Here is a 26388-nt window from a genome sequence, read left to right as displayed (position 1 = left end):
TCTCGTAGAATAAGTTACGTTCGATTATATTAACAATTTGAACGTTGCTCCTCACTTGGATGAGACCCTTACTTTATCCACCCGCCCCCACTCTCTTCTTAAAAATGCTCTTAGAATCATCTGAAGCGCAAATAATATTTGTACTCAGCAAGAAGTATCGTTTAATGGAAAATTCAATAAACTTCACATTAAACTTTTTTTTTAGAGGCACTCATTATATCCACCCCCACAAATATCCTTAAAACCATATTTGAGTTTTTCGAAATGTATGTATGGTTTTAAAAAGTATTCTCTTTAAATAAGATAAATTTTGACATGGCCTCCTCAAATTAAGAACACTTGCTACACACTCTCTCCCCTGAGAATGTCCTAATGATCATCTCTGAAGAGCAAGAAGTACCTATGCCATGTTTGATTGCAATACGTTCAGTAGTTTTGGAGTTATGCCGTTAAAAACATTACACCCCCCTTTTTAAAGGCACTTGCTACATCCACCACCCATATAATCATATCTAATATATGCAAACTGTTTGTATGGTCTAAAAAAGTATCGATTCTCGTCAAATGAGACAATTTTGTTATGACTCCCTCCCTGTTACGGACACTTACTACGCTCCCTCCCCCATTAAAATACCCTTGTGACTTTCTCAGAAGAGCAAGAAGTATCTGTGCCAAGTTTGGTGGCAATCCGTTCAATAGTTTCGGAATTGTGCCGTTTCAAACATTACACCCCCCCCCCCCTTTAAAAGTCACTTGCTACATCCACCCACGATAAATCATATCTAATGTATGCAAAATGTTTCTATGGTCTTCAAAATGTAGCGATTCTGGTCAAGTTATATGAATTCTGGACAAGTTATATCAAGAAGCCTGCTGTTAATTACACTTGCTACGCTTTCTCCCCTATAAAAATTCTTTCTAAACCATCTCTGAAATGCGAGTAGTACCTGTGCCAAGTTTGATGGCAATCCGTTCAGTAGTTCCGAAGTTATGGCGTTACAAACAAACAAACTTACATCCATTTTTATATACCTATATAAATTGCAATAACCTCGATAAAGTGGAAGTCGCCGATTTGAGTTCAATTCCAAAATACCCATATGTAGATATTTGAAAAATTATCGACAATAATAATCCACTCATCTAGCTGGTTTACCTGCTCTGATTGACACGTTCGAACATCAGTCAATTCAATCCCATTTATTATAAATACTTATTATGAATAACAAATACTTTTGCTATGCTTGTTTCGGTTAAATGTTTTGAAACCTACCGGTTATTGAATTTCGATGATCATGCTCAGAAATACCGTAATTTAACGCTTCCAATTCAAACGGTAATTTGAAAATGAAATGAATTCCCTAGCAGCAAATCACCGAGACACAAGCTCTTCTAATTAGGTCCGCAAAAACGGTGTGCAGCCGACGGAAGAAAATGGCATCCACACACAGCACAAAAGCGAGTATCCAGCGTGCGAGTGGATGTAACTCATTTTGTCATCAACCTGTTTCGTTGACAGCCAGCCACCGACTAAAGTTGAAAATGTAAAATAGCATATATTTATAGATTCATACGATGTAGAAGGGAAAGATATTATTCTCGCACGGAACGACCGAAATCAGCATTTTCGCGAAAAATTTAGTTGATTTGCTGATTTTAGTTAGTTATTTTTTGAGACAACTAAAAAAATCTTACTTTTGCTGATTTAGATTTTTTATTCTCATTCCCTTAATAATAATAAAATATTTGTTGAAATGACTATTTTTTTTAGTTGAATTCACAAATTAAACGTACTGTCATTTCTTAGCTAAGGCACACTTCATATCCAGTCAACTAATTTTTTAGTTGAATTAAAGAAATATAATGTTGTTTTCAACCAATATGAATGGTTGAATTGGCTTCTGCAATCTGCAGCTATATGGCGCCCTGTCACCGAAACGGTAACACCTTAATGACTACTAGCCACTAGATGGCACACTACTGCCGAAAAAAATTCAGACGCGGTTGTCTTTTCTATATTGGCAGGTATAAATACGATGTTGTGTTGGAGAAAAAGACATAAACGAAACGTAAACATCTTTTTGAATTTTTTTTTTCTTCTAAATCACTGTTTCTTCATTCTCACTGAAAACTTTGAGCACTCGGAAAACAAAAACCGAATACAAATAGTACACCGGACGGCGCAGCTCGGAAGGTTTGAAGATACAAAAAACCTTCATCACAATTAGAGTGAAACATTCGAAATTCACATCACTGTTCCGCGTAAAAACATTATTACGCACAATCGCTTCAAGTGCGCACAAATTCTGAATAAATACACTTTCCACTAACAGTTTACGTAACACATGCGAAAAACATCTAAACAATTTGCGAGCAGTTTCAACAAGACTGTCCCTTTTAGCTTTTTAATGGATTGTTTTGCTTTGACACTGCTGTCCTTCAGTAATGACGGTGATAGATAAATAGAATCAAAGTTTCTGATTTTAATAACGAAATTAGTTGTCAATGAGAATTTCGTGTTGGATTGAAATATTGCTGGTTTGTGTCCAGAATATTCGCCAACTAAACACATTCTCTAAAAATAAGAGTTTTTTTCAGCACAGTAAATTCTACATTTTAACTAATTTTATAGTTATTTTGGAAATTTTGTTGTTAGAATCAACTAATTCAAAAACAGTAATACGAATTAGGCGCAGAGCTAATTTCGGTCGTTCCGTGCGCATGACGTAAATCTTCCCTTTACCTATCGGCGCAGAATTGCAGGTTTTCCTGAGTCAATTTTTTTTGTCTTTCTCGTACAAAACAAACAATGTTTCTTTTTTTCCTGAAAGCTACAATACAAAACTAATAAAAAAACGTGGTAATTTCAGGGAACTTTTTTTTTTCTATTTTGTTCCTAAATTTATGCTAGGTGCACATACCCATTTTGATTTGATTTTACGTTTCGTCTTTGACTCATTAGTGCTTAGCAGTTTATACAGGCTGAACCAAACATATTCAAAAACCTGTGACAATAGCAACCTGTGAAGCAATTAAGTGTGTATGTGTGTGTTTAACTTATTCCAAGCCACATCCCAAGTCTGGCCGCGGTTTGGCAAAAATGGGATGTTCCCATGTGTGTGAATGATTATACATGCAAAATAACTTTAGTCCAATCTCAGGGAGTTGTTAGCTCAATCGAATTCCGATGACCCATTTCGTATACAGAGCAAATCGTGTTCCGAGAGGTGTTCGTTCTATCAACCAGCCCTGCCTCAAAGAAATATTTCCATCGAAAGGATTTAAACATTACAGAAAGACTTTGATCCCTTGCAAATAGCAAGCAATCGAAGCGTATTTCGTTTATGTTCTTCAGTTTTGTATAAATAATTACCATTTTCCGATCTTGCAGCCAATAGTCTATTTCTTACCAATCGTATCCAAATATTCAGTCTTCGAAACCAGCCAATTGCACTTTTGGGACACAATATGATATTGCACACATCTCGATATTTTTTATATAGACGCTCCTACTTGAAACGCTTTAAATAAGAATAGAAATATTATTCGTACAAATTAGTTACTCTTACTCATTAGACTAATTTTGCTTTATATTTCGAATCATGTGAGGATGAGATGAAAATGCTAATTGTTAGAGAATGTAAGGACGATTCAATAAAAACAAATTGACCGACATAATCCGAAATAGTTGATCTATTCGAAAAATTCAAAATAATTTTCGCATTTAAAAGATTTACTACATACAAGCATACCCTCTCATTCTGCTACTAACTTAGAAGACGATAGCACCCAGTGGATGCCATTCTATTTACCAAATGTTATCATAGACACCCCTGTCAACATATCGTATCTAAACTATATTCTTTTTGACACTTGTTAGAAAATTTTGATATTTTAACTACTAACGAGACCAAACTTATGTAAGCACTTGCTTCAAAAACAGTTTTTTGTTATAAACTTATTACGGCTTGATAATCGGAACACGGGAAGACCTGAGATAGGAACTTGTGAGCATTTAGTTATCTCACCTTTTGACGACCAAAATTTACCATGATAGTATTCAAAATAATGTCATGGTTCGAATGCGACACCTAAAATAGTGTCGATCGCGGTGACATCTGAATGTATTCGTTCAAAATTATTATATATTATATTCATTCAAAAATTTAACACACTATTCATATACGAGGTGTGTATAAGTTTTCTGTGGATGAATGAATTTTATATGTGATGCATATCCTCATATGACATGATTCATAAGATTATAACTCGCCACAAATCAGTAACAATCATAGCTTGCCTAAACTTAAATCAGTAAAAGCTTTAAAGCCTGCCTTTCAGCTTTGCATGAATCGTGTATTGAATAAACTGTAAAAATATGTCTTGTTGATGCTCGAATATGTCGGTATCGACAAACATTTTTTTATAGAAATAAGTGTCACATTACACATGGCTTTAAAAGAATATGTTCAATAACATCATTGTAGACGAAACGATGAAAAAAATAGCCACAAGGGAAGCGGACGATTTGAGCTCACCATTACGAAAATTCTTTAAGTGATACAAAAAACTACTTTCATTTAACTACTTCCATACAGCAGCATGTAATTTAATTTTGTAGTTCATAATCATACTTGAAAATAATCTTATTTAGACTGAATTGGGTAAATATGTGAAGAGGGTTTTAATGGCTTGGAAGTAAATATTGGTAATAGCACATTACAAATTTTAATTTTCTTTCTTATTTCATTTTCTGTACGTCGGTGTATAAGGGTTCAAATTGAACTAATGAGTTGAAATCGAAACTAACACACAACAAATCGAAGACGAAGTGATGCAGCTATTTCTTATCTGTGCGTACAATAAACAATGTCCGCAATAATCGATACCGCCAGCTGTGAAATTTGCGCTATACCTACATAGACTTTAAGGCAAAATTATCATCCACTACAGAAATTAATAGAGAATTATGTAGTTAGTGTTCCTAAACGGTCTCGTAAATTAAACTAAAGTCGATTTCTCTAAGTCTTGGTAGTATTTAAAACTATTTATATTTTGAAACATATTTTCTGTTGGTGCTTTATCCAATACTGTTCTTTTTTTCGGTTATAGAGGCTTTAACATTAATGTAATTCGCCTCTTCGGGCCAGAAAAACTTTCTGACCCTATGTGCGGGGTTGGGAATCGAACCCAGGCGGGCTGCATGAAAGGCATCGACTTACCCATCACGCTATACCCGTCCCCTTGTCCAATGCTGTTCTGGATGTTCCGAAATATTGCTACCTAATCAGTTTTCAAACCTAATCATGCATACACTAAAAAATGAGCAAACTTTTTGTAACGATACGTACCATTCAACTGTTTCTGTAACTTGAAATGAGGTTGAAAATTGTATTGTTCATTTGTAGCTATCTTGCAAACTACACCCCAAAATGGGAAACCTTCATGAATCGTACGGTTTCAATCAAAACAAGAAAATTGTCTATCCCCGACAGCAACGCATCAATATATTTTAAGGTTTCTTATTATTCAGTAGGAAAATAAACTCTCACAAAAAAGCGCCCAACTTTTTTTCTTTTCGAAACTGTGGATAGCGTCATTAATCTCAAGTTCCGCAGAAAACTCGGATTGCCACGGTCATCGTTCAATGTCAATAGGGAAAGATCTCAACTGCAAGCAAATACAGTGAAGTAAGTTTGCGTTGAATGGCAGCGCCGGAACAAAAAGAAGTCCGTCATGGTTCACAATTAGCTAGCGGCGCAATCGGAACTGGATCTGGAATGGAAAGTTTCCCGTCCCTATCAACCACATCTTTCCCGCAAGTCACGAATTAAGCAATAACTGAAAAACCTGTCCCCTGCGGTAGCATTCAAAGTTTTTTAATTGAAAATACTGTTCAATTATATTACTTCTCGGTGATTTATGTCACTTTGCCTTTGTATACGGTTTCGAGGATGTAGAGCGTGACTCGGAACTTCAAAAGTTGATTTCCGTTTTCTTCCAATGGTACTCGCTGATGGGGTCGAATCGAGACCGAAGTTAAGTGAGAACCACTTCAAAAAGCAACGGAATAGCAAAATGTTGCCCACAGAGTAGAACAAAAGAGGTTGCATCAATTATTCAATTGAAAAGTTAACTTCCGTTTAGTTTTCTTTCTCCATGGATAATTTAGTGGCAGAAAACCATGCTTCAAAACTGCTTCAAACGTAACGAACTGTCAGATGAGTTCAGGAGAAGCTCCGAACATCGCTGAGTGGGTGGAAAGCATGCACGGCAATGGAAATTAATTGAAAATTGCTTAATCCAAATCTGTGCTCACGTCACTGTGAAAAACATTCGAATCTTTGCAAATGAAATCTCTGAACTGTTCTTCACCGACTGAGTTTCTCATTCGTGTTACGCCCGTTCAGTTAGGGATTAGACCGAAAAAACTTTTTTGTTGCATTTGAAAAGAAAGAAAATAATTGATGGTTTCCAATGTGGTATCCAATTTGCTCTGAGCAGAAGATTCCGTGTCGATGAGATGACATAATTTATACGACATAATTATATCTCCATCAATAATGGAAATTAAACGATTACGAAGTTCCCGGGCGGTAAAAGTTTTTCACACTACGACGTTTTTTTAAAGTATCGAATATTTTTTAGCATCTCCAGTGTTTGATTTTGCTTAACTAGTAAAACTGATTTCCTGAAATCAACATGACCCAGACTGGTAAGTTCGAACGTGGTTTGTAAGGTGGTTGACAGATGAAATCCGTACTAGGCACACATAACTAAAGCAGAAAGGATTGGTCGGATCGGCCTAGTGCGGGTTAACCCTTAGATAACGATGCAACATAAAAATCAATACAGTAACAGGCACAACAGGCAGCATATTTTGAGCATCTGAAAAAGAAGTTCAGATAGTCCAGGAACAACTAAGCCTCTAGCAATGAATGACTCTGCCATGTGAGTTGTGATAACATGACAGAAAAATCCGATGACAGATATAGCACAGCAGAGGGTGATTTCTGAGATTTGCTAGGAGGATATGTTACTGCAGAAATCAGGACCAAAGGTTTTTCTGTGTCATAGTGAAAAAAGGCAGATGAATTAGATCACTGCAACCAATGACTTTGGAAATGTCTAATTGCGTGAGCTCCGACAATAATAAATAATCGAATTAACTAATTCAAACAGGGTTACTTGATACTTTAAATGGTATGTCTACGAGAAGATGAAGTCGTGAAATAGAGAGACGGATATAAGAGGGTCATTCAAAAAGCCCTTAGAAAATCCAAGAGATGGCACACATATTACCCAAATCGAGATCTCCCTAGTAAACAGCACTGCTAACTAGTCAGCTGTTAGTAGTTTCATATTCGATGTCGATTGAAGCGAGTAACTTTCGTTTGATCATAACACTGAATAAAAATGAGTTTGAGGTAATTGATATCACGTGTTCATTCTAAGCTGTTAGCGTCGAAGTTTCCTCTGATATTTCGTGATCCGTGCATCCTACAGAATCCTCCACATCCAAACATCAAATTTGGAAACTGTTGAGAAAAAAAATCAGTTCATTGCAACTCACGCTCTATTCAAATCTGCTTTCAAACAAACATTGCATTCAATCGCGACACAGAGACGTAAAAAACTCATGCTGGAAACTCTGAAATTGTCCAAAGAAATCGGAACAGAAAATACGGTAAATAAGAGCTCCGCATCGATTATCGAAACGGCCCTTAGAACCAGAAAACACAGCTCACTTACCAAACCACTAATTTCTTCGAAGTTTTAAGAAAATTGAAGTACGCTTAATGAGTTTACCTTGAAAGTCGTTTTAATATTACTATTTACATAAACTTTCCGAACGACCGGTAAAGGTGAGCCGTTCCTTTTACCATCAAAATCCAAGAAAACTTTATACACCCATAACTTTCATCTACTTTCCCGTTACTGTTTGCTTGTTAGAGTGTTTATTGATGGGGAACGATAAAAACACCCATGGACTGGTCGATCCTTTTCCGAAACTAATCCCATGAGATGAAGCGGTCCAATTCCATTTTTGCGTTGCTCTGTGACCTATCAGTTAAATAAGCGTGAATAATTTCATTTTATTTCCTTATAAAGATACTAATGGAAACCGTAAAATGCTACCTTTCACCGCTATTAAATTATTTTATACTTCTCCTTCCGTGCTTCAGGTCTCATTCAGTTAGCATCACATCCTTCTTTCGATGTGGAAAGGAAAGGAATATTGCCCTGCATACCTGTGACAATGACGGTTTCAGTGAGCTTATCTATTTGACTCATGTAGGTGCGAACGAAGAAAATCTTAATGACGCCATGTCGGTTCTTTAACTGTACCTGCCGGTTATCCTGAACCGAATGTACGCTCATGCCGAAGCAGTTGAGACAGAGCATGTCATTACTTCTCGTGTATTTATGAAAAACATGACTCCCTCACGTGTTCTTAGGTACGTTCAACTTCTGCTGTACAATTTCATTAAACAAAACTTTTTACGAGCAATTCGCGCCGGTATGAATTTAATTCCATCTAAGAGGCCACAGGGGCAGTTTGCTTGTCATAAATGACATGCTCCGAAATGAAATGCGTTATTTTCAGGATAAATGTGAGGATGATGTTCGGTTTAGGAGCAGCGATACAAAGGATCTCACCACTCTGGAAATATTTCGCACGACTGTGGAAACTTTTATTACAGTGAACTACATTCAAGAACGGCGTTAATTCGAACAAAAAGTAAACAAGAATATTTCAAACGAATTAATTTTTCACCGTTACGGAAAAGAAAAGTTTTCAGGGGTCTGCCAAACAAAACTAAATACAGTAAACAATATATAAACAGTATACCTGCAGTGTGTTAATATTTGTTCCGAGAAAACTTGCTCGGTCCAGTCTAAAGTCTAGCATGAAGTATAGGACAAACTTTTGTTTAACTGGTCTACAATCCAGTCAGAAGTCTATTCTAAGGATTAGTCAGAAGTTAACTCTAGATCTCGGCCGAAAATATAGTTGAAAGCCTACTCTAAAGTCTAGTCTAATGCCTTGTTTAAAAAATAATGTAAAGTCTAGTCTAAAGTCTAGTTTAAAATTTAGTCTAAATTCTAATCTGAAGTCTAACCAAAAGTCTAACCTTAAGTCTAGCCTAAAATCAGCTACATATGGCAATTTTAATTACCATATGTAGACGACAAGAAAACATTTGTGGCTCTTTAAAATCATGGATATTTTGCAAATTACAATGAGGTCTTTCTTACGTGGAACTTCAGAATTAAAAAACACGTAAAAAACCGCACAACTAAAGAATTTTTTATGGCCAATGTCTTAGAAATGCATGAAACGTCCAGATCTGATTTAAATCTGATCAATCGACTTTAGGACTGGAGATTTGAGATTTCCGAAATCGACTTTTATTATACTAAATGTCTTAAAAATGCAAAATGTAATTGTGTAATTTCAACAAGTATTCTAAATGTCAGAGAGCTCAGTTGGAAAAAAAATTCGGGATAAGAGAAAACAAGAAAACCGGATAACTTTGAAAATTTACGTATAAAATTCCGCGTATCTTCAGATATCTGCCCTTTTAAGCAGATTTTTGAAATTACGTGGTTTTTACGCGGATTTTTTCACGCGTAACATCGAAAATCTGCTTGAAAAAGCCACATAAAACCGCATAAGAAACGCGTAGAGAAAAGACTTCAGTATTTTTTACTTTTCCTAGTTGAAAGGTTCCTGAATCATGGTCAAGTCTATAGTCTACGCTAAAATCTAGTCTAAAGTCCAATATTAAATGTAGTCTAAAGTTTAATCAGTAGTTTATAGAAAAACCTCTTTTAACCCTTATGCACTCGAATGGGTACCCGGGTACCTTTTCGAATTTCAAAATAAGAAATTTCTGAGTTAGGTTTAAACTAAGATTCTGCAATTCGGTCAATTCCAAGAACTAGTTGGACCATAACTTCTCATGCTTTGACTTTTCATTTTACAGTAAGGGGGGTCGAATGGGGGGGCTCAAATTTTTTTTATTACGTAAACACCCGAATGGGTACCCGGGTACCCACAAATAAAAATGCTTGTAACTAAGGCAAATTCCATCCGATTTGAATTTTTTCAGTACGGGTAAATTCAGAAATTTATCCACTTTTCGATGGCCGTGTATATTGCTGTAGTAGGTTCTTCTGGTTCCCGTTAATCCGGATTTCCGTAGAATGTTCCGACACTTGTGTTTTCCACCATAAATGTCATTTACTAATTTGAAACTTTTCCAAACCAGCTATTTGAGAAAGGCCGTACCAAAATGAACCTTTTGTAGAAAAATGACGTCATCTAAAGGGTAGTTGGCCTATTCTGGACTTACTCTCATAGAACGAAAAAAAGGAAATATAAATGAGAACGAAACTGTTTGGGAAGTAACTTCGTGATGTTTCGAAATGTTTGTTGCCAGAATTAAAAATTGTATTGCGTGCTCCTCGCAATAGGCCTGAAGTACATAATAATTTTCAAACTGAAGATAAGAAAGTGAAGTATATAAGGGAACATACATAAAGTACATCACGCGTTTAGGGGGGAGAGGTTTCAAAAATACGTGACAATACATGGTGAATAGATTGAGAAATGCTCGACAAAGGGGGAAAGGAGTGGTAGAAAAATTCAAAATTTTATGTTACGTACATAACGGATGCCCCCTGAAATATATAAACATAACAACTCAGCATAGCACTTGATTTCATATAGCAATTCTTAGATAAGATTACAAAAATACGTGAAATCCGTGTATAAATGCCTCGATGTCGGAACTCATTTAGGATATCCGGGTTCCTGGGAACCAGGAGCACCATGTCCATCTTTATGGGTACCAATCCCAAAGAGCTTAAGTTCCTGAATCCAACAGTGCTAAAATTACTTCAATCGGTTGAAAAATGCTCAACTTACAGCGATTTAAAAAAATGGGTACCCGGGTACCCATTCGGGTGGTTAAAGGTGTTTTTTTTTTCGAGTGCACAACGGTTAAAGTTGTGTCTAAAGCCCTCTGACACTAAGAATCCTTTCAGGTCGGAGCTCGAGCATACGGCAACTGGTTTGTTAGACCAGTGCCCTATGCGTTGAACCGCCAACAAGGGCAGCGCCGTCGAGTCAAAAGTCTTGCGAAAAACACAGTCGAAATTTAAGTTCTAGGGTTTAGTCAGAACTCTTGCCTGAAGTCAACTCTAAACTCTAGTCTAAGGTCAAGTCAAAAGTCTACCTCAAAATCTAATCTAAAGTCTGGCCTACAGTTTAATCTGAAGTTGTATGTTTAGGTTTACAAAATCTAAAGTTTAGTTATAATTACAGTGCGCTAAAAGATCTGGACCAGTGATTCCCAAATCGGTCCCTACAGCCCACTAGTGGGCATTAGCTAATTTTCAGTGGGTAGTAAACTATTGTTGCGAAAAACAATTCCATTCCAATCTATCAGTTGCAGAAATAATGTAATTGCACTAATCTAATTCAATTCTTTTGAGATTTATGAGAAAGAAAACGAAAATGAGAAGATAAAAAGTTAAGTGCTATTACGACCAAGAATTGATGTTTCATTGAAAATTCCTATCATGTCTATATTCCAAATTCAATTCATACAAAATACAGAAAAAATCAGGTCCAGGTTCAGAATCCAGATGGTCAAAATGATTTTCAGAATTGGAGTCCAAAATCTTGTTCAGAATCCTGAAGTCAGACACAAAATTCAAATTCATGTTCGGAATTCAGGTTCAGAATCCTGCTTCCCGGTACAGAATTTAGGTTCAGATCCAAAAGTACTGTCAGAAATTCAGACCCAGAATCTAGGCCTGGGATCAGAACTCATGTCCAAAACACACGAAAACCTATGTATTCCTGTCAGAAGATCAGGTCTATAACCCAAAATGCAGGCCGAGAATTCGAATCCCGATTTTCGCTCAAGGTCCATGTTCTGAAACTAGGTCCAGAACTCAGGTGTTGAGTCAAGGTTCAGGATCTAGTTTCAGGTTCAAAAACTCTGTCAAGAATTCTGGGGTCAGAATTCTGGCCCAGAACCAAAGGCCTAGTCCATGTTGAAAATTAAATTCCAGAATCCAGATGCAGAATTCAGGTTCAGGTAAAAAAATCTCTTTCAAGAATTTTGGACAAGAATCTGAGTCAAATTTCAGAGTTAATGTTCATATAACCAAAATTAAGGTCCGGTCCAGAATAAAAGTCCCAATTTCCAGATTCTGCACTCATATCACAAGTTCATGTTCAGAGGTTAGGTCAAGTTACTCAATTCAGGCCCAAGATCTGAGTTCCATTTATAATACGGAATCCTGGAATCCAAATATAAAATTCTGTATCAGGTCCAGGTCAGAATGCAGGACCAGAACTCAAATGCAGAAACCAGCCCAGAATCCAAGTCCAGAGTTATGTTTCTGAATCTAGCTTAAGGTTCAGAATCCAAAATCAGGATCTAGTTCCAGGCTCACGATTCTGGTGCATTTCCGTATCTCTGCCAATTTTTTTGAGTAAAAATCTTGTTTGGAATCATGAATCCAGCTCCAGAATCCTACTCCAGATTTAGACCTAAAACCTTCATCGAGAGTTCAAGCCAAGAAATCAGATTCAGGTCTAGAATCCAAATCCATACTCAGTATCCAACTGTAGATTTCTGCCTCAGGCTTGAATCTCTGTAAGAATTCTGGTTCAAAAATCATGTCAAGATTCAGTATTCAGATCCAGAAACCTTATCAGATATCCAAAACCGGGGTCCTAATTCAAAATTCTGGTCTAGATTTAGAATCTCTGTCAATAATTTAGGTTCAAGTTTTTTTTTATTTATAAGTTTTTTATTTATACCCGATTTTAACCTAAGTTTGGTCTTTTCACCGGGTTTGTATCAGTTGAGGGGGGGGGGGTGAGGTTGGGGGAGGGGGTGAGTTTACATTGAGTAGTAATTTACATTTCATAGAGTCGAGAGGAGAAAGAGAGAGGGAGAAGTGCGTTTACAGTTTATTGATTCAAGAAAGTTTTAGGTCGTGGTGAACATCTTTTTTGCTGTTCTTGGAGACTCCACTCCAGGCTTCGGGGGGTTCGGGTATGGGTTGACATCATTCAGGGCCGCGGAGAACATCCCTGGGGGACTCGTCCCCAGCGGATGGCCGCTAGCGGGTGTTGGCAGAATCCGTTCATGTGTTGTCGTCTACGGGGCCGCGGTGAACATCCCCGGGGGTACACCCCGGCGGATGTCCGCTTCTGGGTGGGTCGTGGATGTAGGGGCTCCGGTATTCCTCGCTGGTGATTGTGATTGAGGCCGTGGTCGACATCCCGGGAGGTCCGCCCCCCGTGGTTCAAGTTTAGAATTGAGGAATTCTAGAGAACTCCGGCCCAGAATCCAATCCAGGCTCACAGTCCAAGTGCAGAATAGGTTCAAAGTTTAGTTTCGAAAACTCTGTCAGAAGTTCAGAAAACAGAATTCTAGGTCCTGAATTCAAATCCATGTTCCGAATATAAGTACTGAATTCTGCTTCAAGTTCAGAATCCATATTCGGATAAAAAATCTTTTTAAAGAATCCAGGTTCAGATTCAGTATTCTGATCACGAAACCTTGTTCGATAGTTCAGTATTCTAATCCAGTGTTCAGGATCAGAATCCAGATCTAGATATCACTTAGTTATTACTGGGTAAGAGGACTTGCGAGTTTTTCTAACAATGATAGAACCAAATACTAACAAATGTTTTTGTTGTAATTTCCCCTGTGGAAAGTCGCAAATAAACTATTTGACCTCAAATGTTTTCGTTTTCGTCCCTTACACAAAAAGTAAAACCAGAATTAGAAACGACTAGAAAAGTTACTTTTGATCGGGCTCTTAAAATAAATCATAGTGTTGTCCACATACGCCCCAAGCAAACACGCCTAATGCAGAACTTTTCTGCATTACCCATCGAAAAGACAGCCTGAAATTATGATTGGTAAAATGAAAATATTGAAATCCATAAACTGGCGTCATAAACTTTCAGAGACAGCTATAAATCCGTCCGCAACCTTCTCCAATTTTGGGGAAATCGTTCCGCCAACTGAACTACAGTTGATGTTATAATACACAACTCAGAAGACTTCCCGCTAGAAAAAAACTTGGTATTTGATCTGACTGTGCACGGTCGGTTAAGTTAACATTTTAGGTAATTCTCTGTGATCCAATTACGTACTCAAAAACTTCATTCCTCTACCAGTCGATCTCACTTTATTTCTCCGGTTGAGCAATGATTGTCTAAAAGCTAGTCTAATTTACTTGATTAAAACTCGAGTCCAGTTTTATTTGGTGTCTTGTTTATATATCAAATAGGTAGAAAATCTCCAATAAGTCTAAGTATACCTATAATTTGAAGTACATTCCAGTTCACAGTATAGCGTAGTAGAACCTTGGATTTAAACTATTCTCGTCTTATGTCTAATCCTTAGTCAAGTTCTGCTTTAATAATCATGTGTAATTTAACGTGTTACTTGAAGAAAAGTTGATTCTACAGCCTAGCATAGTGAAAAGTCCAGTCTACTTTTTTAGTTAAAAACGCATTCTACATAATCTATAGGCTCTTCTATACCGATGTTTGGTCCAAAGACTAGTCTAAAATTATTCCAAATTCAATTACAAAGTCTTGACTAAAGTCCTTTCCAAAGATCAGTCTGAAATCTTCTTTCAAGTCTGGTTCAAACTTATTTCCTAATTTTATTCTTATGTTTACTTCTAAATCTACAGTCTGTTTCGATGGCTTTCTCATATAACTAATAATTTTTCATAAATATCATTAAGGAATTCCTCAAAAAAACTATTTGAATCCCGAATTAGAGCATAAGAATATGCTCACACTAGCATAACCTTTTCAATTTATAAAAAGTTTTTACCATGTTTTCGCTGTATATGACGGTATAAATTCTAAACACACTTCACCCTGTTGTTCCGGAAGCAGAAGTCACATCCGAACAAAACTCAATAGCAGTTATAAGGCCATAAAATCTTCATCTGAGTCTAAATTTGTGAAACTCTATTCGGCTGTCTGGGAGAAATTGGAGAGAGTTTCATTTCTGAGTTTTCGGCCAATATTTCCGGGTTTTCCGGAATCGGGAACTGAGAATAGCCATTGGTAAAATCGGTTCGTTTGACTAGCAACCAACACAATCTACAAATTGAAACAATTTTGAACCAAATTTAGATGAATTTGCATTATCGCTCTAAAAGACGGTTTGCAATTTCATACATACTTAACCCAATAATTCCCGGTAGTTGGATCTGGAAGTCGGAGATTCTGGAAAACTAGAGTGACTTTCGGTTTGGAGCACACGATCACAATTTCCGTTACTACTGGAACCTGGAACGAATTTCCGGATAACAAAAACCAGTGTATTCGGCCATCTACTGACCAAACCTGTTCAACTGAACCTGTTGTACTTCCGGAACCGGAGGTCGTATCGTGAAGAAGTTTGATTGGGTTCTATGGAATTGTGAGACCTTTCATTTGAACTTAAGCTTGTGAAAAAAAGATTACGTTGAACAGTTTTTGATTAAATGGAACCGGAAGTCGGATCAAGGTGAAACTCAATACCATGGCTATGGAACTATAGGGCCTTCCACCTCAGAGAAAATCAAGTGCCTTTTTTGCTCATTTTACTCTGTTGCTCTCGAACCAGAGCATCAATCCGAATAAAATTCAATACCAGGCTATTGGACCGAGAGACCTTCGAGTGCACATTCTTGTTACACACATACACACACACACACACACACACACACACACACACGCGCGATGTCAACAAATTAGATCTATCTCATTCTTGATCATTTCGTACCCATACCTTCCCAATCCCATAGAGTTTTGGGAATATTACTCCTCTTTGTGCTTCTCGCCAAGTGACCGATCGTGTAGCGAATGGCTAGATGGTCGCTGTGGGTGTAGCCATCATAAACTCTCCAATTAAGATCTCCAGCTAGGCCGGGGCTACAGAAAGTCAGGTCGATAAACGACTCGACTCCGTTCCGCTGGAAGGTACTTTTCAGTCCATCATTCGCTAACACGACGTCCAACTTGGCGAGGGCCTCCAGTAACGTCTGTCCTCTCCTATTGGTGAAGCGACTGCCCCAAGCCGTTGCCCAGGCGTTGAAGTCTCCGGCTATCACCACCGGCTTCCGACCCACCAGGTCTGCGGTCAACACATCGACCATCCGAGTGAACTGGTCTATTGACCATCTCGGTGGAGCGTAGCAACTACAATAGTAAACTCCGTTTACCTTAGCTATGGCTACTCCCTCCGCTTGTGTTTTCACCACCTCTTGCACTGGGTATCGACCAGTCGTCAAGGTCGCCACCGTCTTGGATTCGTCACTGACTGGTGCAGCAATTGCTGGCCAGCTGCACAGTGATTTAGGTTCAGCTGTACTACTTGCATGTTGTTTTACTCCCTCCACTTGTTGAACAAGTAGGTCCGCCCATGACGTGGTTTGTGGCCTTCTTCTTGCTCGCGCATAGCATGCAACGTGGCGTTCTTTCGCATGCATACGCCTTGTGCCCTTCGCCGCCGCAACGCTTGCAGAGGTTGCTCCGGTCTGGGCCTTTGCAGTTCAACGACTTGTGGCCAGGTTCGAAACACCTGAAGCACATGTCAACCGCCGGCGGTTGGTAGGCGGTCACTGGGCATACCGACCATCCGACCTTTAGCCTGCCCACTTTGAGGACCTTATTAGCATCCGTGGCCGATAGCTTAAATGTAGCTATCTGGGTGTGGTCCTTTTCTCAAACGGATGGATTCCTGTGGGACATCCGCACCTCCTTGCTCCTTGATGGCCATAGCCAGTTCTTCTGCGGTGGCGATTTCATCCAACCGTTTGCACTGGAGTGCAACCTCGTTACGCAGGGCTCTAACTTCGGCCGTAGCGCACAGGACTTGTTGGGCAAGCGCAACAAGCTCCGTTCCGCCCACCTGAGCTCCCTTTTTAAGCTCGAGCAGCATCTCTCCCGTCTTCGTACGACGGATGCTGCGAACCTCTTTGCCAAGCTCGGCTAGCTTTGCCTCACTCCGCATGGCCTTGAGCACATCGGCGTACTTTTCTTTGTCAGCCTTAACCAACAAAGCCTCACCTTTGTCCCTAGCCCTCCTCGCGGGAATGGGCCCAGCATCTTTTGGGACCCTTTTCTTCTTGGCAACCTTCACCCACGGATTCTCGCCGGGTTCGCTTACTTGACTCGGATCCGGGGGTCGAGTGCCGAGGTTTGGGTTGAGCATTTCGCCACGTTCCTTCGCCCCATCATTTCCGCCATGGACTTTGCTCCTTTTGGCCTTGGGAGTCAGGCGTTTACTTCCTGGAGAATCCCTGGCGCGTTTCCGGCGCTGTTTGTTCCGCTCAATCGTGAGCCGGAGCGCATAGTCGACCGCCTCCTGTTTTTTATCGGTATCGAAGGGTTCTGTTTGGGAACACTTCTCCGACTTTCCGCCACCCTGTAGCCGCGCTATCAACGCCTCTTGGTCCCTTTTAGCTACGTTCACGGCCTTACGTAGCTTCAGCAAGTTCATCTTCAGCTCCTTGCTAATGTTGGATTTCTCCTGCGCGAATTCAATAATCGCGTCGAGTTGTTCTATGACCGCTGTCATACTCGACTTGACTACTTCCTTCACTTGCTCCTGGGACTCAGGTCGGTCCACTGGTTTGACATGGACATTGCTGTCGCTCGTCCCCTCAGCTACCGCCTCACTCTCCTCTCTCGCACCCGTTCTGGATGGAGACCTCCTCAAACCCCCTCTTGCGAAAGGGTTTATCTCCTTGCTCGGGGCATTTAGGTGTGTGAGTGTGTGTATGTGTATGTGTGTATGTGTATGTGTGTATGTGTATGTGTGTATGTGTGTGTGAGTGTGTGTGTGTTTTTTTTTACAAGGTGAAATACCTTATGTACTTTCCCAGCTCACGCGCTCGGTAGTTGTCAAGCTACCGCTATTGTGAACCAGCGAGTGGGACTTTACCCACTAAAACACCTTGGACATCTTGCCTTGATCCCCCCGGAACTCCTTTTTTCAACCCGTTTTCAACAACATTTTCTTCTCTATGTTTCTTATATTCTCTTCCGCAACATTCACCATCATCATTCACGAAAAACCGCTCCAGTCGATGACCAACATGCTGACCATCCGCGCTGATTCTTCCTCTTTGTTCCTCTATTCATGACACTCGATTGTGGATTTTTTTCTTTTGAAATAAACAAATGATTTTAATAAAATTTTAAAAGAAATCACTAAAACTAGTCATTTTACTTACAATAAAAAAAATCAAATATTTTCCATCAATAGGGAGTGTATCGAAAATAAGCTATCGACAAATTTTTCTTTCAAATTATGATAAAAAACGATATTTTATTCAAACTAAAAATTGATCCTCTATCGTAAGAGGTTAAACTTAAGCATAATGAAAACCGAATTAAATTTAAGTTATTCCTTCACAAATTTTCCAACTTTTGATCGAACGCTCTTCATCAAGTTCCGGACAAGTGTTGCATCGCATTTTTTTGGACGCTTGAGCCCAATTTTTTTAACTCCTGCATGTTCCCAGCTGCCTTACCAGTCTTCTTGAAGACCATATTCACGATTGCATAGTGAGCCGACGTAAAATCCGTCAAAATAGTGGAGGTGTACTATGCTTCTCATATAAAGGCAGCAATCTCTTCTGGAGACACTCAGATCGATAGATTTCTGCATTTATAGTTCCGGTAGTGTAAAAAATGGTTGAATTCAAACCACAGGAACATATTGCTTGCCATACCAGTACCTTTAGACCGAATTTCTCCACTTGAAATGACCAGTCCGCATTGCTCACCACGACGACTGTAAAGTATTGTGGACCTGAAGGGTTTTTGAGTCATCTTTTACATAAGTCTCATCGTCTATCAAAACGCATGCATTCGGACACTGCAAAAAACGCAAATACAATTTCCGGGCCCTTGTTGCTGCTCGCTTCTTCTATTCTACACTTTGTTTCGAGATTTTCTGCTTCTTGTAGGTCTTCATTTGATGCGCTGGATCATTCCGACACTCGTTCCTGCTTTTTTGGCCAAACCACGTATTGACATTGATTTGTTCATCATGGTTAGAGATAAGACTTTCTGGTCCCGTTTCGGGTGTGAAGACCCGGGTTTTCTGCCTCTTCCTGGTAGCTCATCCAAAGAATAGTGTTCCCCAAAATTATTAATGATGGTTTTAACACTGCTATGATGAATTCCAAACCGCTTCGCCAATTTTCGCATAGTAATACCCTTCTCACTTAGCCATGTGTCCAGAACCTTAATTTTCACTTTCTTTTCAATACGCAACAGCTGAAAACCAAACGCACAGCATGCTGTGATCTGAGCATAAAAAACCATCACAAATACATGCGTACAACACAAATGTATGTGGATAGCTTATTTTCGATACACTCCTTACTTTTCAATAAAACACGTGTGGCCCAAGGTTGCCGACTCTCCCCTACTATAAGCCCATCAGGGTCGGTGGAACAGATTTCACTCAGGTGTGGAGTGGTGAGGGGAAGGGGTTTGATTGTTGAGGAAAGTGATGGACTACGACTAAGCCTAACGAATGCACGAAAAATTGAGTCTCGGAAATGTTCCGTAGAGGAAGCCATCCACGAATGCACCCGCATTTCCAGGTGTGTAATACAGATATTTTCCAGGTGAACGCTTCCGTCGCCCCTGAAGTCCATGATGAATGATGGAATTATCATGACTTCGGAGCTGTGCTAAGAACTATTCCAATTTGTTGGTCTAATTGATTGATGGTCAATCGAGCCGACTTCGGTATTACCTGTCCCCAGTTTCCGAAATCCAAATCCAAGAACCATAAACAGAGATCAAATATTCCATAACGAAACCCACTTCGATTTGCAGAGATGGCTGGATCTTTTTTCCCAAACTTCGATTCAAACAATGGTCTTATGGTCTTATGGTCTGGTTTTAAGTGAAGTCTATTGAAATTCTTGGCCTGGAAGTCAGACCTGATGTGACATTGATAGTATATGCAGTAAATTAAATTAAATTAAATTAATTTGGAATATTCTCAAGAAAAACAAACTTATTTGAGTGAATCCCTTTCAACCCGACACGATAAACTAACAGTATAAAGAACAATCATCAATCGACCACGTTCGACACGCGGCAGCTCGGGTTCTCTAATTTGCGTTTTGTAAAGTACCAAAGTGCGAAGACGTGCCGTGTTCTATGCGCTATAATTCACAACGCAATAGAGTGTTAATGGAGACCTTGTACCGCCTATTGCCTCCCGAATCGCTGTTCAATTGCTTCATAAAATTTGATGAACTTCGTTCCGGGATTTGCGACCTGAGAAAACAATCTTCTCCCCGGATAACTTATGTACAGTGTGTCGGCAGGTGAGGTTGATTAATAATTTTGACGACGTGGTAGAAAATAACGAACAAACAGCAACTGGCCCCACGTTCCCACTAACATCCGGCACTGTATAAGTTGTACCACCATGTTCCTAGAACGAGAACACAGCCAGTACAATTTGTCTTGTGCTCGTTTGTTTTCACAACCTATGCCCATATTTTTTTTCACTTCGCAAACTTGTTGGCGTTCTTCACAGTTGCTTGGGGAGGTCGGTAGAGGGACCGAGGAAAAATTTAATTCCGCTCCAACTTCGGATCTCATATGTCTTGGGCACGTGCCTCGAATGTGTAGTTATGTCTGCTCGGCTGGGGGAGTTTTGAGATTTATTTTGTTTTCCGGAACAAACGTTAAATGCTTGCACATGATCAATGGAAAAGTAAGTTGACGGAAATTGCGAGCTAATTTCGATTACGCACTAGGTTTTCTCTGTGCTTCCGTTTTGTTATTGTTTCAATCGAATTAATCAAACTCGTTTTCTTCGCATAAGCAATGGTTGCAAAAACTGGTGAGGGGTGTGACTTTGATTATTGACATTCGCTCTGCTATCGTTTATTTGTGAAAGCAGCCCGTTGGTTGCTCCGGGATCACACGATTAACTTTTAAAACGCTTTTTTTTGGCAACCTGATGCCATTCTTGATCGAACAATGTTTATTTTCAACTGTTCTCAAAAATTTAGCCTTTTCGAGAATCTCTGCAACATCCATACCAGAAGTGGATGATTCAATCTGAAAAAGGGAAATAAAATAATTGAAACTTCATACGACTTTATGAATTAATAAACGAGTTTCGTAATTCGTTTCATTGCAGTCACCTTTGTTAGTCATTATTAACCTTTGAAAGACAGCTGTTAAAATTTCATGATATTATATTCATTAGTTTGTACCTTTGTTATTTTCAGAACTCCCCTCCATCAGAAACAAATACAAAACGTTGAATGGCTTCAAACGTGGTCCAAGAGAAACCAATCACCAGACAACATAGAAAATACACAAAAACGTTTTGAATGATCGAAAAGTGAAGTAGCGTGAGTTAACTGACATCGTAAAGATATCAAAAGAACTTATTGGCTTCATATTTCATGAGAATTTGACTTGAGAAAGCTCTGTTCAAAGTGGGTGCCGCATTTGCACACAGTTGACCAAAAACGAGAACGTGTTGATGATTCTGAGCAGTGTTTGGCCATTTTTAAACGTAACAAACCGGAATTTTTGCGTCGATATGTGACAATGGATGAAACATGGATTCATCATTTCACTCCGGAATCAAAACGATAGTCATATGAGTGAACAACAACTGGTGAACCTCATCCAAAGCACCCGAGAGCACAACGATCGGCTGGAAATGTTATGGTCTCGGTATTATGGGATGTAAAGCAAAGCCTTGGTATTACATTCCTGTAGTGGAATTTGACCTTCTGTTTCAACAGACCTCGCAGCCGATTCAGAGTGTACAGAACCATTGCATGGCTAGTGCTACGATTCTACTGATACTACGAATTCTTCCAAGACGAGGCTCGAACACACGACAACTGGTTTGTAAGACCAGCGCCCTATGTATTGAACCGCCAAGCCGGGACATGTGGATGGGATATGCGTGATCTAATATTTATCAACTATCTTAACCCTTAATTACATTGAGTCCCTAATATGGGACACACAATACAAAAAAATCTGCAAAGCGTTGTAATGTAGATTTTTCACCGATTGCATGATGTTCCATATTTGGGACGCATTCTCAACTCACAAACAACTTTTCATAGAATTCCTTTCATATCTAGAGAAGTTAGCGCCATCCACCTAATACAAAACAAGAATTTCGTACATAGCTGATTTCTACTAGTCCAGAAAAAATCCAGAAGCTCTCTATACTTATGAAATAATTTGAAGTTTTGAGTTTTTTTGTGGTTTTGTAACTTACCATACTAATAATTAAAAAAAAAATACAAAACTTTTGATTCTCGTGATTTTCTGATAATTTAATGCACAATGTCCCATACATGGGACAGATTGTTTTTTCACCCATGAAGAGGTAGTATTGTAGGGGGATTTTTTTACTATTTTTCCCGTGTTCTGGACCACTTAAACTATCGAAAAGAAATTTCCGGCTGTTTTTGAAAAATCATGCAATTAAGGGTTAAAAAAGTAAATACCATTAACAGTGAATAGTATATAGCGTTATTGAAGCGTTCGAATTTTGTTTCATCAAGAAAAATGTTGTTTCACCAACACAACGAACCGTGTCAAACAAAACAATGGCAAAACTGCATGAATTGAACTTCGAATTGCTCCCATATCCACCGTATTCTCCAGATTTGACTCCCAGCGACTGCTGGCTGTTTGCAGAACATAAAAATACTTGCTGGTAAGAAATTTCACGTGAATGAAGAGGTTATGGCTGAAATTGAGGCATATTTTTAGGCAAAAGATAAATCGTTCTACAAAAGTGATACTGAAATGTAAGAGCGGCGCTGGAATGATTACATTGCTCTTGACGGAGATTATGGTGATAAATAAAGTTGATTTTGGACTAAAAAAATCATGTTCTCTTTGTTACGTCCGAGATTTTTCAACCAATGTGTTAGCAATTAATAGAAACAATTCTTTATAATGCGCTATCCAAAATAATAAACATTTAAACTAGAGTTGTTCTAGAAGCTATCATCAGCACCTACACTAAAACAAAATGAGTATTGAAAATCATAAGGCACATCTCGGGATTCATCAGAAAACATCCAAAACTTGTAAAGGCTGATATGAAAACTATATTCTATGAAAATGTTTATGACTTATGTATCTCATCAATCACTATGATAATTTTCATACGAACGAATTATGGATTCGACAATAACGTTTGCATTTAAGAAAATTAACAAAAATTGCTGCACCGACGAAACTACCCATTACAGTAACCCATGAGTCAGCAGACAACATTTGACAGCTGTATCAGTCGCACTCTAACCATGATGGCAAAAATAGTGAAGCAATTCCATTCAGAAGTGTGCACGTTCAAAGACCATCAATAAACAATCAATAAAGCAAATAGTACTTTGGGTTTTATTAAACGCTTCAATAATAACTTCCAAAATTCACAATTAAATTATTATATAGTAAAGACTGTCCCAAAAAGTATGGACGCAACCAAAAACCGCTGCCATTTCGCAATGGTTCAGAATCTGTCAATTTTTATGGCTGTGTCCTGTTGTTTACACTCTTCTCTAACCATTTGTGCAGTTGTTTATTCGTTTTCATTAGTTTGTTTCGAAATGCGTGGACTTTCAGCAGAACAACGTCAAAAAATTGTGTACAAATAGTGCACAGAACGCGGACTGTCACTGAGAAAGATAGCAAAAATGGAAGGAGTAAGTGAAAAAGCCGTGCGGAATGCAATCAAAAAGTTCGGTGAGGATAACACCTTTGAGGATAAACCGAAAACGGATCGAAAAAAATATCCTGCTAACCCTCAGTTGGATAAACGTATACTGAAGGCGTTCGAGCAAAAAAAAGGAGGTTTCAGTTCGGGATATGGCTAAAAAAGTGGGCACTTCGAAGTCAAATGCATCGATCAGGCAGAGGGTTCGAAAACTGTACAATACGATTCTTGCTGGAAATTTGAACTGCATAATCATGGACGACGAAACCTACGTGCAACTCGATTACAAATCCTTGCCGGGACCACAATATTATACGGTGCGAGAAGGGCAAGTGTTAAACCAGTCCGAGATATCGATTGAAGTCGAAAAATTTGGTAAAAAATCTATGGTCTGGCAATCAGTTTGTAGCTGCGGCAAGATTTCACCACTGCTTCAATGAATAGCGAAATATACATCAAGGAATGTATATGACATGAATCCACCAAAGTCGATTGGAAGTCGATGTCATCGGAATATATGGCGGAAATAGTTGGATCAGCGAGGGAAGGGAGGCGACTGAGAGCATCGACATGATTCATGAACCTGCCATGGCGATGCTGTATACTGTAATGATAGTTCTCTAACTCTAAAGCCCATCGAGCGATCCTAGCATTAACGCTCTTCATCGTCATCGTAAGCGAATTACAATCTGTCACGATGCGGAACGGAATACTTTCCAAGTAGATTCGGAACTTCCGAAGTGAGTATATGAATGCTAAGGTTTCGATTTTGAGGAATTTTGAGCATTAACGAAGGCACATCTTAGGAAATATGTCTCGGCAGCCGAAACCATTCAACAGTTCGAAAAAGATTGGAAAAAAGTGTCAAAACTTGTCACCAAGAAGTCTGTACTTAATTTATTGAGGAACGTTCGCAAGAAGGTGCACCAGCTAGTCTACAATGGCTAAGTAGCAAATGTTGAGAATAATATTATGTTGTTGTAGTCTAATATTATCAGTATATCGAATAAAATTTGAATATCTAACACTTGTGAATTATTTACAGCGAAATCAAAGTGCGTCCATACTTCACATATGTCAAGCCTGTTTTTGAATATTGCAACCTAGTATGGAATCCTAATAATGTTATTCACGAAGAACGTATTGAATCGATCCAGAAACAATTTCTTTTATATGCACTTCGTAAATTGAGCTGGACAGCATTTCCTCTGCTATCGTATGAAGCACGCTGCATGTTTATCAATATGCAAACACTTAAAGAACGTCGTAATCTTTCAATGCATTATTTTATTAACGAGATTATTTCTCAAAACGTACAATCTTCACTTCAATCGCAATTAAATTTTTATGTATCTGTCCGTCAATTACAAACACAGAAATTAATTTTAGAAAGACAAAATAGAAGAAATGATGCTGCAAAGAATAATCCAGTCATTCGAATTATGCGTCACTATAATTAATTTTCTAATCATCTCGACCTTACTATATCAAAAAAATACATTAAAAACCAACTTTATTGTAGAAATAATGCATAGTATAAGTCAACATTGTAAATTATTTGTATGTAGTCTGCATTTGTTTGACGAAAAGAATAAATAAATGAATTGATAAATAAAACAACCAATAAATTTATAAAACCGATACACTAAAGAAGGTAAACTAAAGTAAATAACATTCCGAAATACGTATCTGTATTATAACGTTTGATACATCTTCGTGAAAATAGTGACTTTGTGAGTGTTTAATGACGTGACAAAGTGGAATTAAACGATACAACAACAGTACTATTAGTGAGAATATTCTGCTAACAGCTCAAAAAGAAATTTAGTTATATTACTTTACCTTCCATGGGAAGTTTAACGAAATCTATTATCTGTCTTAGCTTTTTTATCAGTCTCCGAAAAAAGTCGATTTTTTACTGCATTAGCGATGTTATGTTTGTTAGTGAAACTTTGCACGATATTCTTAAGAATTTCGCATGAGACCAAAGGTTTTTATTTGAAATACCAATTTTATTACCTTCATAAGCCGGCCTTATGATATGCATACGATATTCTGGAGGCTAAAAACCATACGATATCATTTTCAAATACCTTATATATTTTTGCTTGACTGTAATAAAATTCGAAAAAAACATGATAGTTGTTCAAATAGTCGTCTAATACGTCAATGAAGACATTGCGTCAGGGTTCAATAATAGTGTTGCTTAAGAGAAATGTCCAAGAATTACTTTGTGTGGCAGGTAATCTGTGGGTGTGGCAAACCCAACAAGCATTACATTACGACCGACAAGATCAACGGAAAAATACATAAAGAAGAATGTATCCAGAAACGCCTATTGCCCGCCTTCTTGTTCCACAAAGGTGACTCTCTGTTTTGGTCGGAACTTGTATTGTCCCGGCACACGAAACCGGTGATGGAGTGGTACGAAGCCAAAGTTGTTGTTTTTGTACCGAAGGAGGCAAATCAGAAAAACTCGCTTGAACTTCGCCCAATAGAAAAAGAGAGGGGTTGAATGAACCAACTTTTAAAAAGATAGCTAATACGAGGTCTGTTCAAAAAGTTCCCAGAATTTTTTAATTGCGCGCGT

This window comes from Malaya genurostris, chromosome 2 (genome assembly GCF_030247185.1).
Source record: "Malaya genurostris strain Urasoe2022 chromosome 2, Malgen_1.1, whole genome shotgun sequence".
NCBI lineage: Eukaryota > Metazoa > Arthropoda > Insecta > Diptera > Culicidae > Malaya > Malaya genurostris.
Note: the sequence above shows the minus strand (reverse complement) of the source record.